The sequence below is a fragment of the Leptodactylus fuscus genome, chromosome 10, assembly GCF_031893055.1.
Source record: "Leptodactylus fuscus isolate aLepFus1 chromosome 10, aLepFus1.hap2, whole genome shotgun sequence".
NCBI lineage: Eukaryota > Metazoa > Chordata > Amphibia > Anura > Leptodactylidae > Leptodactylus > Leptodactylus fuscus.
The window spans coordinates 8,432,332-8,453,485 of record NC_134274.1 but is presented as its reverse complement, the minus strand read 5'-3'; the positions used below and the strand labels follow the sequence as shown (position 1 = coordinate 8,453,485).

General features: G+C 43.2%; 1 protein-coding gene across 2 annotated transcripts in view; it reads left to right on the top strand.

The window, feature by feature from the left end:
- The window catches only part of KCNIP2 (potassium voltage-gated channel interacting protein 2), a 251,777-nt gene that overhangs the window by 10,069 nt on the left and 220,554 nt on the right, over nucleotides 1-21,154 (top strand). The window lies entirely within an intron of this gene.

Genomic DNA, 21,154 nt, shown 5'->3' with positions numbered 1-21,154 from the left:
AGCCCTTGCGAATTTCCATCTTAAAGGGATGCTGCAATTATCCGTCTAACCAGCATGTCTAATTACCTCCAAGCTTTATTAAACGCAAATGCAAATGAGGTCTATAATTTGCTGTCCTGGCTTGATTCTGTAATATTGATTGAGACCGGCTTGAGATGAGTAATCCTTGCTCGCCTATTGTTCACGAGAGCGGAATTTTCGCATAGAACGCTACATCTATACACATAATATCCACCCAATTATACAGACCGATTCATTGCTGCAAATGGTAGCAGGGCTGAGTTTGTCATGTTGCACGAATAACCCCATTCCTATTATCCCATCGCAACTGCAAAGAGTTAAACGTCAAAATCGGCTCTGCTACGTGGGTACGTATGGCAGCACAGTCTTGAACTTGTCTCTTTCCTGATGTCGAAGTCACCATGGTAATATCTAGTTAAGTCTTTTGCTATACAGCTATGTAATGTGGTAGCATTGACTTGTCTCCGGCACACTGGCAGATACAGCCCGGCTTTTGTGACGGTGAAAACAGGTCTTGGAATGATTCGGAGGTCTGGATAATCCTCTTACTATTGAATGGCGATGGTTAATACACACATGGATTCTGACATTCAGTGCAGAATATTGACAGCAATTTAGTTGATGGCTTCTGACATCACATAACCGCTGAGCTGCCAGAGAACGAGAGGAATCTGCCGGGGTTTGCCAAGTAATAAAGGTGGTTGACTGTCTGTAATTTGCTGGTAGACAATAACGGTGGGATAGTTGGGGATTAGGTCTTGAATATAATTCATGGAAGAATGTAAGGATACAATGTATTTGTGAAGAGCCAGAGCAGACAAAGAGTGGAGCAGTTGTCCATGGTGAGCGATGATAAGGGTATATTCATACTGGTCGGAGATGGATCACTGTATGGTCTATTGTTTAGGTAACATTCGGTCTCTCCAGTCATCCTTGACCATTGTTGACTTGACCTGCATCGCTAATACATTACCGGTCTGTGCCGTGCAATACACTTTGCAGCAGATTACGATATCTTCTTCATTGTTACAATGTCTTCAAACTACTATTTCCAGGTCGATACGTCATCAATTTAGCCAATGTGTTCCCATTCTTCTTACATCCTACCATGAGATGTCCCAAATGGCCCATACAGTGTATCTGTATTTTGTAATGATCCCATACACACAAGGGTAAAGTTTCACTGATTTTGGTGGGACTGGTTGACTATCTAATGTGCATGGCTATTGGTCAACTCTCCACTGGAAGATGAAAGTTGGCGGAAGAAAAGATGGAGATTATCCAACAACAAGCTAAGGTGTATAATCGGCTTTATTAAGGGTAAAAGGCGATGACTAGCTCTGCGAGAACTTTTTTAGCTTTGGATTTTAAGGGTTTGGACAAAACCAATGGTTGGTGTTGAAGTCATTCAGTTGATGATTGAAGTAGAGACTTTTTGCTGAGCCCAGTCACAGAAATGCTTACACTACTACTGCTTCATTCACTGTTCTTTCAGCCCACACCTATTGGAAGCACATGGCTAAGGCCATAAACGTTCATGCTTCTTATGTCTTCTCATGGTCGTTCTTCTTATGGTTTGTAGACGTCTCTCCTGCTCCCTATGACTTTTTATTGTTCTTATAGATTCCACAGTACATGGTTGTCCTCATAGTCTTCTCATGGTCATTGTGTCTTCTTATGGTTTGTAGACGTCTCTCCTGTAAAGATGAGCGAACACTGTCCTCCTGCTCCCTATGACTGCTTATTGTTCTTATATATTCCACAGTACATGGATGTCCTCGTAGTCTTCTCATGGTCATTGTGTCTTCTTATGGTTTGAAGAAGTCTCTCCTGCTCCCTATGACTGCTTATTGTTCTTATATATTCTCACAGTACATGGATGTCCTCATAGTCTTCTCATGGCCATTGTGTCTTCTTATGGTTTGTAGACGTCTCTCCTGCTCCCTATGACTGCTTATTGTTCTTATATATTCTCACAGTACATGGATGTCCTCATAGTCATCTCATGGTTCAAATGCCTTGTCATAAATCCTAGGTCTGCCCTTAGACTTGTCATGCTTCCGACATCTTTTCATGATTACCTTGTCTTAGTAATTTTAATGGTTTCTAGATGTCTCCATGGATTTTATAATTACTTTGTAACTTCTTTATAACTTCTTCTAAATTTTATAACTTCTTATGAGTTTCTTTTGTTCCTTTATCTTCTCATAATGGGTTGACCTTCTCATGGCTTCTAGATGCCCTCATAGTCCTTATGAATCTTATGACTTCTCATTGTCGTTGTGTCTTCATATGTTTGATGGATCTTAATTCCGTATACATTGCTCTAGATAAACAAAAACCTTTGGTTTAGGTGAACTTCAGGATAACTTCTCTATGAATTTTGAGCCAGTGGATATTGGCCAGTGTTGGTAAAACTCATTACCCAACCACTCTCAGCCCTTTGGAATTCTTTAACTTTAAGAAACCCTTGGAAAAACTCCTAAATTTTACTAAATTCTACAAATCGCTCAAGATTGTGCTCCATGGATAGGATTGGCACATGTCATTGAACTCCATCGTGATAGGTGGTGGGTGGTGCTTTGGGCGCTGGTTCTCCTGACAGGTAACTTATAATAAGTTAGTCAAGCCTCCATGATAGATTCCACTTATTCTGTGCAACTATAACCTAAGGTAATAAAATTATATTGAGCTCTAGACTGAGGGGTTGATGCAAGACACTTACATTAGAGAAGAACCTCCCATATTAGTCAAGTCTACTTGATCCCCCTCTAATCCCCGTGTATACATTACACTAATGTTTGGCTCTTAAAGCCTGGTGGAGTATTTACATAGTTTAAGTATTTCGAGCGGAGCGACGTCTGGTGTGACTCCTGATTATTTATAGCTACCGTACATTAGTGGCTTACACATATCTGCAGGAGAGATTTCCAGATGAGATCTTCGACATTCAGTAAGTATTTAGTCATTCGTAGATAATTAAAGGGATCCTCGTCTGCAGACGCAAAATTACTTTCTGATAAAGGGGTCCCGCATGGTAAACCGATCACGCAGTATCCCAATGCCAAGACCATCGGAGATTGGCTCTAATCTGTTGGCAGTGTTCAATTTCGCTGCAGTATCACCACAGGGGACCTTAAAGAGGACCTTTCACCACTGCCCACTTCAATAGACGCTAGCCCACCGATTCTGGTGCAGTTAGAATGTTTTCTCAAGCCTCCACTGTTCCTGAGCAATTGATACTGTTTCAGCTTCCAATATGTTTAATAGGCTATCTACAGTCAGGTAGGTGGTCCCATATTTTCTGCTCCAGTCCAGGACCAACCACCGAACCTTAGATTGTCTACATAGCATGGGGCTAAAAATATCAGTATTGATTGCTCAGTTATGGTGGGTGCTAGAGAAAAAAATTCTAACTACAGTGGAATCGGTGGGGGGCGCCTTGTGAATCATGCATACAGTTGGACTTGGTTGAGATGGTGAAAGGTCCTCTAAGTATGACATCGTTCCGATGTAAGGCATGGAGATGTTAGGTCTTTGTAATGATCTCATTCCTGGTGACCTCCTTTTCTTCCAATTTTAGTTGGGGTCAGAGCATCCAGATGGCCCCAAGACTTGGTGCCTCTCGCTGGTCTGAAGGGATAATCTTTGGATTACTTTGTAGACCAAGAATATGAAGGACTGGAGATGAAGTTGCATGGAGATATGATGACATGAAGTCAAGCAATTCAGAAAACTGCAGTAGGTATTGGACAGAGAGAGACCTAACATGGCCAGGAACTGAGCTGGACTGAGGCCCCCCATAAAATGAATCTGGGGGCCCAAAAACAACCTATAGGAAATAGACCATAATAGCGATGTACCTGAGGTTAGTCAGAATAGTCATGGTTCAGTAATGGTGGTGCCCTCCAGTCCAGTCCAGTATTAGAGGGAAAGTCAGACAAGCCACGGTTCGGTAATGTGTTTGTGGGATAATAAAATGAAGCGAAGAGTAGTCAAGCAAGCAGGTCAATATCTAGAGATTCTCAGAGGGGTTTTCTGCGCCCAGATTCTACGGACCACCGGGCATTTCTACCAGATTCACTACAGAAAGAGGCCGTCACATTGGGCAGATCGTTGCCCCATACTTCAATATTGCCCTATGGGATACAGTAGTCAAACTAGCAAATAGTGTGGGGCTATTGAGGGATTTCTTCACGATCTACATGTTGGGATGACAGGAGGAATAACATCAACTTATTTTTATAGAATTTGTTCCTCCTCCTTCACATCCACAATTACCTTCACTTAGGCAATTACATTAATGAGAGTGGCCGTACATCACGTCGTCCGGCTTCACAATGAATTTACAGCCAGACCAAAGTGAATTTGCTGATTTAATGCAAAACATCCATCACCGTCCAACCACATTTACCTGTTTACAAATTATGGGTTTAACCCCTTAACCACAAGCCCACAAGGAAACCACATCAGAAGTGTGTTGCTTAAATATGGCACCTGCTTTGAAGCCAAGCGGGTCCCATCGTCCCCAGGTCCCCACTGTTTTTACACAATGGACACGTAATCTTATGGGTGTCAATGTAATTTTTATGTACTGAATGATTGCTTGGTTGGCTCTGATCCCTTCCATAGCAGTATCACTATTATGGCCTGTGGCAGGGCTCAGTAATAAGATAAGGATTTTACCATAGACTGTAATACAGTAGTGCCATAGACTGCAATAGACTTCAATACAGTAGTGCCATAGACTGCAATAGACTTCAATACAGTAGTGCCATAGACTGCAATAGACTGCAATACAGTAGTGCAATAGACTGCAATACAGTAGTGCCATAGACTGCAATACAGTAGTGCCATAGACTGCAATAGACTGCAATACAGTAGTGCCATAGACTGCAATACAGTAGTGCCATAGACTGCCATAGACTGCAATACAGTAGTGCCATAGACTGCCATAGACTGCAATACTGTAGTGCTATAGACTGCCATAGACTGCAATACAGTAGTGCAATAGATTGCAATACAGTAGTGCAATAGACTGCAATATAGTAGTGCCATAGACTGCAATACAGTAGTGCCATAGACTGCAATACAGTAGTGCCATAGACTGCAATACTGTAGTGCCATAGACTGCCATAGACTGCAATACAGTAGTAAATAGTAAATTCCTCAGATTAAAATCAAACTTATTGTATCAGGTTTTATGTGAATTTCTTCTTTTATGTAACTTTCCAGAATATCTTATAAGTTTCCATAGCTGGTAGTTTCTATCCTTTTATATCTTGTTCTATGTAATGATATATTCCTTTGTATTATATTACGCTATACTATGCTATATTGCAAGACATTATCTTAGGCTTTATTATCCTATTCAGTGACTTTATTATATTACATATTGCCTTATATTACATTAGATCTGATATTCTATTCTGTTTTATTGTGTTCCATCACATTGCATTATGTTATGTTTTATGATACGTTCTCTTGTATTCTATATTACACGATGTCACATTATGTATTTTATCATATGATTTGACATTGTATTGAATAATATATTACCTTACTGTATCTTTTTTCTCTACAATATGTAACAGTATGGTTTTATATTACATTACAGTATAGATGTAGCAAATATTTTCTATACTACGTTACATTGTGATATATTATGTTACAGTATGTTATACTATAATTTATACTTGCACTCAGAATGACTGACAATCCTGAAACTTCTGGCAGTGAATTTGTGGGATCTTCCTTGTATCACATTTCATGGTTTCAGTGATCTCTATATATTGATTAGACTGTGATAAATGATCGATCGCCATTCGCCGCCACGGCCGAAAGCCGCTCTATAGTGATGAATGCTCTTTGTTATAATGGAATTAATGACTGGAACATGGCGGTGATAGACTATATATGGGAAAGTGCCTTGTTGGCACAATAAACGCCATGTCTATTGTCTCTGCTAATTATTCTAAGGCTTCCCTTACCAGGACAATTGTATCTACTTAATGGTTCCTTTATCTTCTGGTAAAACCTACATAAGAATAGAAACAATCTATAGTATGTGTATATTACTAATATCTCTATACTCACAATGACCCCAACCATTCCATCCAGAAACCTGGCTTCTTATAGGAATTATAATGGAATCACAATATGGCAGCCACCGATTACAAAGAGTCTTACGAAGGTTGGTCATTGACATTGACCCAAATGGGGCTTTGGTCCTGTTATGGGTTCTGTTGCCTGATTTTTGCCCCTTCTCTCTCTTTGACCTCTCTTGATCCTCACTAGAATTTCCAACCTTTCCAATTACAGGTGAGTAAATTATCTTAAAAACAGTACCCCAAAGGGTAATATCTATACATGTGTAGGAACTGAATGGGAAGAGCTCCGGAATCCAAGGGAAAAAGTGCCTAGGAAAGAGACTAACAGGGTCATTCATTAAAGGGGCTGTCCGGGGAGCATTCACATTGTCCAAGGAGCATTCACATTGTCCAAGGAGCATTCACATTGTCCGAGGAGCATTCACATTGTCCGGGGAGCATTCACATTGTCCGAGGAGCATTCACATTGTCCGGGAAACATTCACATTGTCCGAGAAGCATTCACATTGTCCGAGGAGCATTCACATTGTCCGAGGAGCATTCACATTGTCCGAGGAGCATTCACATTGTCTGGGAAGCATTCACATTGTCCGAGGAGCATTCACATTGTCTGGGAAGCATTCACATTGTCCGAGGAGCATTCACATTGTCTAAGGAGCATTCACATTATCCGAGGAGCATTCACATTGTCTGGGAAGCATTCACATTGTCCGAGGAGCATTCACTTACCTGTTCCTGGGGATGCTTTTGATGAACCTGGGGTTTCCAGTGACATCATAACCCCTGGGTCATGTGATTGGGGGCAGTTCATTGCTCTGGCTCGCTCCGACCCTCTCCTTTCCCGATCTCATAGGTATTACCTATGATTCCATGACCCAGGGGTCGAGATGTTGCCAGAACCTCAACATCCAAAGCATCACCAGGACCAGATAAGTGAATAAATACTCCCCGCAATATATATTTGATACTTTGAAGGCGTGTCTTCCATTTCTCTTTATTTTGAGAGTTCCAAGTAAGAGTGTGCATAACAAATAGGCGTAGGGAATTCTAGAAACACCGTATAGATTTTGACGATTATCATGAGTATTATTATTGCTAATTGTATTATGTCATATGGGTGGAAACTTGTTCCAGCCCCAGGTGGGGCTTACATGTTATATAGCCGGCAGTATCGCCAACTCATTCCGATTCATGTGCAATAATAGCTACTGTAATAGAGATAGGTTGGGGCTGGGCTCTCGTGTCCGGTGTATGTTCTTCAACCCTCCATTGGCCCCCATTCACAGGCCTCAATGGTGAAGAACGTTTGAGAGAACCTGCACTGGTTACCATGAGAGAAAAGACCATTTTTGGGTGGCAAACCCCCAAAATTTCAGGTTGGCGGAGTTCACAATTTTTGGAAAATTCCACGACTCTGTTCGTTCATCCCTTCTTCCAAATATCCCTACATTGTAACTGTTCCACTTTTCTTAAGATTATCTCATAGAGGGTAAGACCTCACGCCTTTGTCCCTTCAATTGGAAGTTTTGGTAAATTGTGTCGGCATATCTGTGAATACATCTAGGGTGGAGCTTGCTATATCTCAAGAATCGACATACGGACATTTTGGGAATTCGGACCCGCATGTACTAATGTGGATGCGTCTGGAAAGTGACCAAAAATGTGCCTAAACTAGGTGCATTCTTGGTGAATGCATCCTGCTCGCCACTGTTTGACAGTGGGCAGAGCACGTATGGATGTGTTCACCAGATTTATTATAACTCATGCCAAACATTGGTTATACCACAAATCCAGCCAGTCCATGACTAGTGTAGATCTGCACGCAAGTACATCTATATGTGCAAGAGGCACCAGTCGTATCTGCCCATAATATGGGGTAGGATCATACCTTCATATAGCTTTATAGATCATATTGGAGTGTTACTGAATAGAATGCCAGACCTACAGTGAAGACTGACACATAGAATTGTAATAAGGGCACAGTCAGTGGCGTAACTATTCCTGTCCATTATTGTCTCTGGCTATCCTTTATTTAGCTACTTATATAGCGCCATCCTATCCTGCCGCGCTTTACAGGTATTGCCAACACTATCTCCTATAGGGCTCAGGTCTGTGGAAAACACATACGGCTCACTGATGCCATCTGACTACGACTACGGCTTTGTCCATGGTCCATAAGGAAAGTCACGGTCGGTAAAAAAAAAATTAAGATTGTTACAAAATTCCAGCCATGTTGCAACTGTCACATTGGACTCGATTGTTAATCAGCACCCCAAACTGCAAAACCCTAAACAAATCTGACTTATACGTAACGCAATGTTCGACTCCAGTTTTATCTATTGTTGCCTAACTAGGTGACAGGTGCCCTTTAATATCCTGCCGTGTGACCCACGTGCGCACCTACCACTCAAGTGCTAAATCGGGCAGGTTTTCCTCTCCTCCCGCGCACTGTCCTTGTACGGCCTGTAACTCCATGTGCTTGTCACGTTTACAGGAAAGTTAGATTGATGGCGTCTTCTTTCCACTGAATCAAAGCCAGGAAAAGGTCTCACAAGTGAGCAGCGCGCATCCCAGGAGAAACACTACTTAGCCCGCGCGTCCCGCCTAGACAAATGGCGCTACTGTGCACGTTACAATATTTGTGATCGAGCACGTTCCTGCTGTGATGGAGCAGCGAGTCCCTGGGCTCACGCTGGGTAAATATGTATATACAGAGCATTGCACTGGAAACAATGCAGGCATTAAAGGGATTCTCCAGGGACAATGCAGAGTTTATTGCAAGGAGAAAATTGGGGTAAATGTATAAAATGTGTTGGACAAAAGAATCTGGAAGATGCTTGTTGCAGGCATTTCTTGTAATCGGAAGTGCCTGAGCCTCCAGGCAAAATCTGTAACCGAGCTTATAGCACTGGGCTCCTCCGACGAGGAACAGGAGTCTGTCGGGTCTCTCAGGCTCCACCCACTTATTTAGGGCATACCCCCAGTCTTTGCCCGATTGGGCATGCAAATCCCTTAGTATAATAAACAGAGGCCCAGGCGAGTTGTGGATTAGTGCGTCTTGTCATCTATGAGGGATACCCTCCACCCACGAGGTCCCCTCCCCACTTCCCCTATCCCTGTCCTGCGCCGGTGGGACATAACTCACATGAATTTAATCTCCACCTATACATGGCTGAGGAACGAAATGTTACTTTACCGAAGTGTTCTCCGGTGACCGTAAACCATAGAATATTCCGGAATAAGTGATCTGGACATCCGCTCGTCTGTAGAAACAAATGCAAATTCCAACGTCTTTATTTCTGTTTCTATCAACCTAATAGACGCCTCGGAGCGCGAGATGGAGGGTTCCTGCTAAAATATTGATGAGCGAATAATATTCCAATAACAGACTGTCAGAGGTTTATTCTAATCGCTGTCACTTCTCATTCCATCCGCCAAATTATTTCCTTTTACCAAGTATATTCAATAAAAATATTGTAATGCGCTTATTTTCGGAGAGTGGGATGACGCCACATCAGTGACAGCTTCGAAATGATGTGTCTATATCTACTTCTGGGAAAGGCCCCTTGGCGGCCGGGGGCTTGAGACCCTTTCCTGTGACCACCAAGTACAATAGGTGGAGGCCTAAGGTCGTGTTGTCTTCCTCATCCGAACTCGTGACATCACAGATGGGCACCAGAGCCGGCGTCTTGTATGACATCATGCTCCTGGGCCTCAGTGGTGACATGGCGTTATAAAGCTTGGTCCCGAGCCCATGACGTCACAGACCAGGGTGCCCAAAGGAGGAAGACGCAGATCACTGGATGACACGAGAGGGTCCGAAAGAGAAGAGAGAAATGTTTTTGAGATTATACAAAATGATGGGGCTTGTAGTGCTATGTATTTGATAGCCAGCTTGGATACACCAAATTAGATACAACAGATCCAACTTGCCTTAAACAAATATCCCTGAAAATTAGATAAAAGCACAGCAGAGCAGCCCTGAAATTCCTTGCGGCCTCACAACGTCGCCACGGATCCTGTGTGTAGCTTACATGCCGTTTTCGCACCCTCAAGGGCTACTTATTCTAACCTAGAATATGGGTCACAGCAAAAGAATATGGTTACCGCAGAACACAACTCAAAATCTCACCCCAATACAGATTCCCCGGTATCCATAAGGTAATAGTAGGTCCATCCCCCGTGCGTGGAAATAATTGCAATCTCAGTGATACCTATTGATGTTTTTGGAATTTTTGTTGCAATTATTTTGGCCGTGCACAGACGAGGCCTCGGGAAGGCTTTAGTCTGAGATATCAGGAGCACAATTATGTCTCTGGAAAGTGGTGCTGTCTTGACCGTAAATGACCGAGGATGGTAATTACTCGGCTATGGGACTGGAGCCAGCGATCTCTTCTATGTGAGACCTGGGCATGTGCACATGCTGTGACTGCCGCGACTGCCGCATGGGCAATCATCTCCAGGTTTTGTCTTCTTGCAATTATTCAAGAAGGTAAATAAACAGGAGGCGGCTAATGAGAAGCACATATGTCTCTTCTTTTTTTCTTTTTTCCGCCCAGGGCCCTTCTACACAGTTAATTAACCAAAGCCCAAATTTTTTTAGAGACTTGAAAAAGCCCAAATTTTTTTAGAGACTTGAAAAATGAAATTAAAATTTTAAGGGCATTTCCACCCAAAACCACAAAATTGTTCCTATATTAGTGAATTAGAATTCAGAGCAGCAGCCACATTTTCGTCATTTTGTTTCATGGCCATGTTTTTGTCGTTGCATAGGCTATTTTGCAAAAACGGCCAACAGGAAGTGCAGCCTCATTGGTTATTAAGTTGGTGTCTCAAAAACGAAGGATGGATGAAGTTCAATCTGGGGCATAGTAAAGGAGCTACTTCAAGGGTGACAGCCCATGTCAAAAGTTCGCCTCGGGGCCCCGCCATTCCTAGTTACGCCACTGCTGTGGTGCGATATACAGGCTTCTATGCCCTATTTGTGACTCATTTTTAGGCTGTCTCTGATATCCATCTTGCAGGTACGTGTGATATATCCCCCTTTTCTGTAGCCCTTCGCTGGGTGCACGTGTCAGCTGTAGCATTGAGGGTGGCAGCAGTTTTGTGCATTGTGTTGCAAGCAGGGGGATTACAGAATGTAATGGTCTATTATTCTGGTGTCGCCGCTCTGAAGTGTGTGATTAGTTTCCCTTTTGTAATGTGCGGATTGGCAGACTGCGCCAGGTCGAGGGCAGATCCATCAGCGCTGCTTTGTATAGCCGCCACTGATTGTAGGTATGGTCGCTGCCCCCGCCATTGTAATTTCCTTGAAAAATTCTAATTCTTGAAGCCATCATCCTGATTCTTATAAAGGGAGATATTGAGTAAAGGCCTCGTCTGTACATGTAACATAACACAAAGAGGACAGACCCTCCGAGGCCGTGCGGAGCTCAGCGCATTTATGTATTCTAGCTCCTAACAATGGCGTCTGTTTATCATACTAGACACGCAAGCTCAGGCCTAAAGCTTCGTGCACATGACTGAGCGTATGCCGATGCTCCGTTCCGATATGTTACAGGACCTGCTCTATCAATATTGTAATCTGAACATCAGAACAGAGAAACGGAGCACCCTCGGCTGCACGAAGCCTTTATGTATCTGATTGAAATGAACAAATCCTGGGCTCAACCTCTGCTATATATAGAAGTCCTAGTAATTTGGGAGGGCTCTTTGGGAGCACTGAGGGTTTGCCGTTGCTCCAAAGAAGTAAGCGGCAATGCCCTAGTTGTTCCGAAGAGCTCGTTTGTATATTGATTAAGGGACTGACAATGGAGGGGACACGTTCCCTTTAGCTGGTTATATCTCCGGTTGTATAGCAGTTAGTCCAGAAATCTTGATATCCTATTAAAGCTAAAGATCTCACTTTGTTAGTGTTACTGCAGCCTCATTGATATACCTTTGGGTAGGTCAAGGCCCCATACATCTAAAATTAAAATTGAAACAGTCTTACGCTAGGTTCACACTAACGTTTGGGTTTCCATTCTTTGGGTCCAATTGGGGACCTTAAAGGGATTCTACCATTAAAGCAACTTTTTTTCTAATTACCACGTCGGAATAGCCTTAAGAAAGGCTATTCGTCTCCTACTTTTAGATGTGATCTCCGTCGCGCCGTTCCCTAGAAATACCCGTACTTACTGGTATGCTAATGAGGTCTCGGCAACAATGAGGGCGTCCTTCTTCTTCATCCTCCTCCTCCCCTTGTCTGTCATCTTCTTTCTTCGTCATGTCTGACACCTGTGCAGTCGGCTCTGCCGGCCGGTAGCCATATTTCCAAGGCTGCAATTGCGCGCATGCGCAGTACGCTCCTCACATCTTCGCTGAACAGAGTGTACTGCACATGCTCAGTAAGGTCCTTACTGAGCATGCGCAGTACACTCTGTTTGGCGAAGACGTGAAGAGCGTACTGCGCATGCGCGCAATTGCAGCCTTGGTAATATGGCCACCGGCCAGCAGAGCTGACTGCGCAGGCGTCAGACATGACAAAGAAAGAAGATGACAGACAAGGGGAGGAGGCAAATGAAGAAGGAGGACGCCCCCATTGCTGCCGAGACCTCATTAGCATACCGGTAAGTACCGGTATTTCTAAGGAACGGCGCGACGGAGACCACATCTAAAGGTAGGAGACGAATAGCCTTTCTTAAGGCTATTCCAACGTGGTAATTAGAAAAAAAGTTGCTTTAATGGTAGAATCCCTTTAAGGTCCCCAATTGGACCCAAAGAATGATCCCCTTTAAAGAGGACCTTTCACCATATCTGGGCACAGGCAGTGTTATATACTGCCAGAAAGCTGACAGTGCGCTGAATTCAGCGCACTGTCGGCTTTCCCGATCCGTGCCCGGTGTAAAGCGCTATCGGTCCCGGTACCGTAGCGCTTTACAGTCAGAAGGGCGTTTCTGACCATTAGCCAGAGACGTCCTTCTGCCTCGCGGCGCCTATCGCGCTGTGCTGTGGAGCGGGGAGGAACGCCCCCTCCCTCTCCTGATAATACTCGTCTACGGACGAGCTGTGTGAGCAGAGGGAGGGGGCGTTCCTCCCCGCTCCACAGCACAGCGCGATTGGCGCCGCGAGGCAGAAGGACGTCTCTGGCTAATGGTCAGAAACGCCCTTCTGACTGTAAAGCGCTACGGTACCGGGACCGATAGCGCTTTACATCGGGCACGGATCGGGAAAGCCAACAGTGCGCTGAATTCAGCACACTGTCAGCTTTCTGGCAGTATACAACACTGCCTGTGCCCAAAAGTGGTGAAAGGTCCTCTTTAAATTCATCTGTTCATCGTCTTACTCTGTTTCTTAGTTCTTGAAGATCTGACGATAAATTAGCTTCCATTCATTTTACCTGTCTAATTTTCCCATGACAACCTCCTCAAGACTCCTACTTATTGTACTTGTCAGAGACGCTGGGAACACGGCGACGCAGGATGACAGTCGCCGCTGCTTCCTGTTCTGATATTTGTCACCGACTAGGAGGATTCTGCCAGGACATGAAGAATCTTTGGCGGTCGCGAGCCCGTTCTCCTCGGCTTGTACTGTTTAAGTAACAATATCACATTGTAAGGAATGACCAAGGTCTAGTTCCCTGAAGGCGAGATCGATAGTCGGACAAGGGCAGTACAATCCGATAGGCAGCAGCTACACCGGCAATTTACTAGAATTAAGGTAATGAGCGCCTGCTCTCATCAATCACTATTCTAGCGCTTAGGTAGCGGCATAATGATAGGAATTTGGCTTATGTGGGCGATATTTAATTCAGCGTATATATAAAGGGCCGGGATCATTGTACTGTACAGTAAAGGAAATGTGGTAGACTGGTATGGCGGTAGAATATGATGAATTACAGGGGAATTTGACGGTACAACTATATACAATACGAGGCATGGTAATAACTATGGGGTGCAGAGTTCACAGTTGCACCAAGTCTGAGTAACATTATGGATAGTTTGTGATGGCTTGCACGCATTTAGCCCGTCCTTTACTGACTGCATAGGTTTAGTTTTATACTAAGTTAGGGTCGTGCCATTTTTAGTCTGTCTAGAGCCTACATAATACCGCCATACGGTGCCAAGATATTACTGATACATACTGTACAGCAATATAATACCGCATAATGCTAAATACTACTGATGTATACAGAGCTCACATAATAGCGCCATACGGTGCCAAGATATTACTGATACATACTGTACAGCCATATAATACCATATAATGCTAAATACTACTGATGTATACAGAGCTCGCATAATAGTGCCATATACTGCCAGTATATTACTGATACATACTGTACAGTCAATATAATTACACCATATAATGCTAATATACCACTGATGTATTTAGAGACCACATAATACCGCTACACAGTGCCATGATAGTACTGAGCTATACACTATTGCCAAAATAACCCCCTATATAACACACAAATGTTAATAATATATACATAACACATAATACTGCCATATAGTGTCAAAATATTACTAATACAACCTACATAATCATGCTACATAGTGACTATATATCACTGCTGTATACTGTACAGCCAAAATAATAATACTGATCTACAGAGACCACATAATACTGCCACATAGTGCAGGGCTGAGTTTGTCTTTCGACACCATGCAAAGCATTGTATTGTAGAAGAATGAAATGCCTCTGTAGCGCCACCTATAGGATGGTCATTGCCTTACAGTGTAGCTACCTATAGGTGGCACTAGATGGTTTACTTCCTGCAGGAGGAGATCTCATTTGCATTTCTTTATTAGATGGATCTCCTTACGGATAATTTGTATCTTTTCAATGAAATCTTCCTATGTGCAGTACATAGTATCGGTTTGACAAGTTCAGCTCTGCTACATCTGTAAACTCCAACATGGTATAGCTTTATGGAGAAGCCTCTATGTCAGGCGGCGACTCCGCGGGCTTGAAGTGCGCTCATTTCCATTCAGTTATTCTGATTTATTCTACATCTGTGTTCTTTGAGTTCATTCTTTGTCAGCCTTCATGAAAGGCTAATGGGGGAGATTATCAAGCCGTACCTAATTCCTGCGCACATGGGGGATTTTTTTTTTTTGCCATTGTCATTTAGTTTTTTCTTTTGTGGAACAGTCCATTTACTTATATTTAAATCCATCTGGAGAAAGGAGATGTAAAGCTTTTAGCGTGTATTACCTCCCACTTGTGTCTGCCGTGTCTCAAGAGAGTTCTCCGAACAAAAGAAGATTAAAAAAATACCTTTTATACAAAGTTTTGGAGACCAGGATAAGTCTTATTAATAAAGGATATGGATGGTATGTCCTTAGGATAGGCTATGAAGGTCAGATCAGTGAGGGTCCGGATCTTAGCGCCCCCTCTGGTCAGGTGATCGCTGCAGCCTCTGCATTGTTTGCAGTGTTCTGTACACTTAGTGCTGGCTGTGCATGGTATTGCAGCTTTGTCTAATGTATGTGACTTCTTGTTAACCCTTTAGTAGAGATGAGCGAGTTGTATTCAATCGAGTAGGTATTCCATCGAATACTACGGTATTCGAAATATTCGTACTCTGTGGAATACTACTAGCTATTCACAGTAAATATTCAATTGAGAACCAGCGTTGATTGGCCGAATGCTATACAGTGTATAGCATTTGGCAAATCAACGCTGGTTCTGCAGCAGGCTTGTCCTTGCTAGTCGGGAGAGCTGGCAGCTTGCTGTTACGAGGGAGCTTACTTTTTCTCATAGGAATCCATTGACCAGCGTTGATTGGCCAGTGTACAGCATTCGGCCAATCAACGCTGGTTCTGCTGGAGGCTCGTCTGTGAGGAGGCGGAGTCTAAGATCAGACCACAGTAGTCTCCACTGTGGTCCGATCTTAGACTCCGCCTCCTCACAGACGAGCCTCTGGCAGAACCAGTGTTGATTGGCCGAATGCTGTACACTGGCCAATCAATGCTGGTCAATGCATTCCTATGACAAAAAAGTAAGCTACCTCATAAGAGCAAGCTGACAGCTCTCCCGACTAGCAAGAACGAGCCTGCTGCAGAACCAGCGTTGATTTGCCGCAGGCTCGTCTTTGCTAGTCAGGAGAGCTGGCAGCTTGCGGTTACGAGGGAGCTTACTTTTTTTCAGTGCAATTGCAAGCGCTGTGCAGTTAAAGCGCACGGACCCCATAGACTATAATGGGGTCCGTGCACTTTAACGGCACAGCGCTCCTCCTAAACACTCTCCTCCTACTATTTGTGGACTTAGTGACTCTCCTTTAGTAGAATAGTGGTTTCCCCTGAAATGAGCATTTTTTCCCATAGACTATAATGGGATTCGATATTCGATCGAGTAGTGGAATATTTAGGCTCTACTCGAAACGAATATCGAATCTCGAATATTTCACTGTTCACTCATCTCAACCCTTTAGTCAATTTTCATTATACACTACACTTTATGTACAGTAAAGCCTCCCCCCCCATGTGCCTACAGACTGTGACATCACTGCACCTGATGATGTCATGATCATGAATCTGCCTCAACATGACACAGGCTGTTGACAGATTTGTCTGCACCGGAATTTTGACCACAAACGTAGTAAATGTAAGCCATTGTTCTGGGGCGTCTTCACTTCCACCGTATAAGCTCGCCAGATATTTGTGCAGCCTGAGAAGAACATAAGGAGCCGTCCGGGGAGGATCAGGGTTGATGGGAAGATTCTATCGGCTTATTAACGCTCATTGATTTTACTGCTGCAGTTGCAGGATGGCGTCCCCTCTGTGTCGTGTGCGTGGCTGACCCCACGTCCTGACTGCTGGGTGGTGATTAAGATTCATTTGTAACAGCGATTAGGCAGAAAACCTTAAAGGCAAAGCACCCGGAGGGCCCAGAGGGCATCACATCAACCACAAGGAGGAATGACAACATTAGTCTTACGCTCAAGTAGATTATTTTGTGCAGTCGTCCCTAAAGAGCGTAATAATAATCTTACAATACTTAGGTGTGGCAGAGCCGAATATTTCTTTTAAGGATGCATTGTATTAGAGGACTCATGTTACAAAAAGTTGCGCCAAAGTTCAAAAAATCTAAATTCTGATACAAATGACAGACTCGGGTCTGCTTCATCTGACAATCTTAACTCTGCTACATTTGAGGCATTCATTCCTAACTCTTCTGATCGACTGGTAAACCAGACAAGCTCACACTTGGATCACCTCTGCACCCAGGTCATCAGAGGATCACAACGACAGACATACAGACCGCTAAAACAGTGGAGACCAATGGCGCCCATTGCCCCCCATTGACTATAATGGGATCCGTCAGGGTCTATTGTTTTAAACTAAAACCACCGGATGACCAAGTCGAACTTGCAGCACTTTTTCGTTTGACGATTTTCGCTGTCAACGGAAACTCTGGTGCAGATGTGAAGGCAGCCTTAAATGTGCTCTTCCTGACTAGCTGTGCTACATCTGAAAAGTTCAGTTCCGCTTTACTTGACAACCTCAGCTCTGTGACATTTATCAAGCTCGACTGGCAAGTTCAGCTCTGCTTCATTGGACAATCTCAGCTCAGCTTTGTGTGGCTATCTTTTCTCAACTTTGCTACATCTGACGAGCTCAGATCTGTTACTTTATATGATATTTTACCTATACAGCAGGGTGTATGTGCTTTATGGCTGGATGTTTATGTATCTAGACCTCCAGCAGTACAACAAAGGCACCATCTATCATGAATTATCCTGTCCTTTAATGAGATGACTCTGTACATCTGATCCCAGCCTATACAGCAAAGCAACTAACAGCTTGCCTATACAGCAGGGTGTATGTGCTTTATGGCAGAATGTTTATGCATCTATACCTACAGCAGTACAACAAAGCCACCATCTATCATGAATTATCCTATCCTTTAATGATAATGAGATGACACTGCACATCTGATCCCAGTCTATACAGCAAATTAAATAACAGCTTACCTATACAGCAGGGTGTGTGTGCTTTATGGCACAATGTTATTGTCTCTAGACCTCCAGCAGTACAACAAAGCCGCATCTATCATGAATTATCCCATGCTTTAATGAGATGACTCTGTACATCTGATCCCAGCCTATACAGCAAAGCAACTAACAGCTTGCCTATACAGCAGGGTGTATGTGCTTTATGGCAGAATGTTTATGCATCTATACCTACAGCAGTACAACAAAGCCACCATCTATCATGAATTATCCTATCCTTTAATGATAATGAGATGACACTGCACATCTGTTCTCAGCCTATACAGCAAAGCAAATAACAGCTTACCTATACAGCAGGGTGTATGTGCTTTAGGGCAGGATGTTTGTGTTTCTAGTCCTCCAACAGTACAAAAAAAGCCACCATCTATCATGAATTATACTGTCCTTTAATGATAATGAGATGACTCTGCACATCTGATCCCAGCCTATACAGCACAGCAAATAACAGCTTACCTATACAGCAGGGTGTGTGTGTGCTTTATGGCACAATGTTTATGTATCTAGACCTCCAGCAGTACAACAAAGCCGCCATCTATCATGAATTATCCTATGCTTTAATGAGATGACTCTGCACATCAGGGCCCAGTCTATACAGCAAAGCAAATAACAGCTTGCCTATACAGCAGGGTGTATGTGCTTTAGGGCTGGATGTTTGTGTATCTAGACCTCCAACAGTACAAAAAAGCCACCATCTATCATGAATTATCCTATTCTTTAATGATAATGAGATGACTCTGCACATCTGATACCAGTCTATACAGCAAAGCAAATAACAACCACATTAAAAAAAAACCCTGAAAAAGTAATTAAATTCTAAGTCAACTTTTAATGGAATAAGAACATTAATATCCTGAGAATATATCAGGGGTTTAAGTTTTTGGATGAATTTGTGCCTTTATTTTCCACCATACACAACCCGAGCCCCTGGGATCCTCTTATTGTAGCACCATAGTGAGCCTTGATCTGTCCGCAGAGTTACGGTACGATGCATATTAGGCACAACCAGGACAATTAATAATCCCCCGATGTGACAGGTCCTCTTTAAGCCGTCCTTTCGGATACAATTGATCTTTCAGATTCTGTCACTTCGTATATCACGGACGCTAAAACATTCTGATAGGCGAGGAGGCCACATCTCAGGTCTGTGCAGATCTCTCCAGCTGCCAGTAATCTTGCCAAATACTGTCTGACCTTTAGACTGCACTTCTCAGTGTCCGTGTCTGTCACCAGTAAGACGCCGGAGACACCTGGCAGCTCCGAGGAAGCGTTTCTTGCCTTAGTTTTAGAAAATCATATTCCATTATTTTGGGGGATGAACCTTCTATAGAAGACTGTAAAGCCTCATAGACTGTGTGTATATCCTATATACCATAAACTTTATAGAGCAAGGGGGCTTTCTTAAAAAAATAGATATTTGAAATGTAACAAAATATTGTTACAATATCAAAATAATTGGATATTATTATTTTTTAGTTCCTTTTTGTTAAAGTTTTATTGGGCTGCCTGTGTAATACATGGACTTGGTGGGTCCTCCTGAGTGAACCTACTCTTCAATGTAGGTTATAGATGTAGATCCTGAACAGGACAAACCTCCGAATTACACATTAACGGGGTTTTCTGGGCAAAAATACATTTTTCATAAAAGTCTGTTAGTACTATTAATAGTTTACCTTTTTCTGGTTTTCTCTTTGAGCTCCTGGCATCTTCTGCATTTGTTTTGATAGCTTCCTCCTCTGTTTTCCTACAATTACCATGATGCCTTGCACTTGACTCAGAGCTGACCCCCTTCCCTCTCTCTCTCATTCCCTCCCCTTTCCTTTCTCACTTACACCCCCTCCCTATTTCCCTAGCTAGCCTACCCAATACTAGTCCATCCTAACTAACTCAATCTTCTCCCCACCCCATCATACTTACCTGTCTTCTGGGCAGGATCTTCTCTGCATTGGAGTTCACTTGTTCTGGGCGGTCAGCACCTTCTCTTCTTGACATCTGCCGGCCGCCCACGCCAGCGCAAAATAGCTGTGCACAGTAGTCCAGAACAAGTGACGTCCTGTACCCTGAAGATCCTGACAGGAAGACAGGTAAGTATGATGGGGTGGGAGGGGTGTATCAGTATTGGTAACATTTAGTTTCCAGTGACATCTCTAGATGGGGTGGTCAGCGATCTAGATAAATATAAATTTTTGGTACCATAAATCATTTGGAAGGGGGGAGGGGGTGTTAAGCTTAGATTACAAATATCATTTTATCCCGGACAACCCCTTTAAGGTTTTCAAAAAAAATTGCTTATTCTAAAATGGTCAAGTTCAGTCTTGTTGAATTAGACTTGGGTTAACCTTATGGATTGTTTGTTTTTTTGTTTTTTTTTTGTTTTTTTTTTTCATTTTGAAAATCTTTATTGGAAAACACAAATATACATGAGGTAAGTATGGTTACAAATAACAATGAAGTAATAGTAGCATAGGCATTATACCAACAGTAACTAGGAAAAGATGGATATATGCAATATGCCAGTAGCATATTATTAACAAGTGCAATGATTGGTCGCATCTTGAGAGTGGAGTCGAGTGAAAGGGATAGGACCGAGTAAGGGGGAGAAGGTTAAATGAAGTTCTTGCAACTGTAAAGATGGTTCGCAAATAATATCTATAAAAAGATTCTGACAGTCTTGTCAAAACATTGGGAGAAAGAGAGTATAATCATGTGTCTGTCAGAGAAAAGTGTAGAGCACGTGATGGGTGGGATGAGAGCCAAAAAGGAGGTAAATTTAATGTTCGGAACCCAAGAAATTTTGGTGAACAAATTACCACCAGGGAGGGGAGGGGGGGAGTTAGGAGCTTGGCAGTGGGGAGAGTTTGTCTAGAGGTGTAGAGAAATGGTAGGATGCGCGTAGGACAGTGGTCACAAGATCAAGGGACAGATGAGGAAGAGGGATATTTGGGGCGGTCGGGGGCAGCCTGCTGGGGCCCGACTCGTGTCAATCTTCTGGGGATACAGGTAATATCACCTGGCGTTTTTGAGT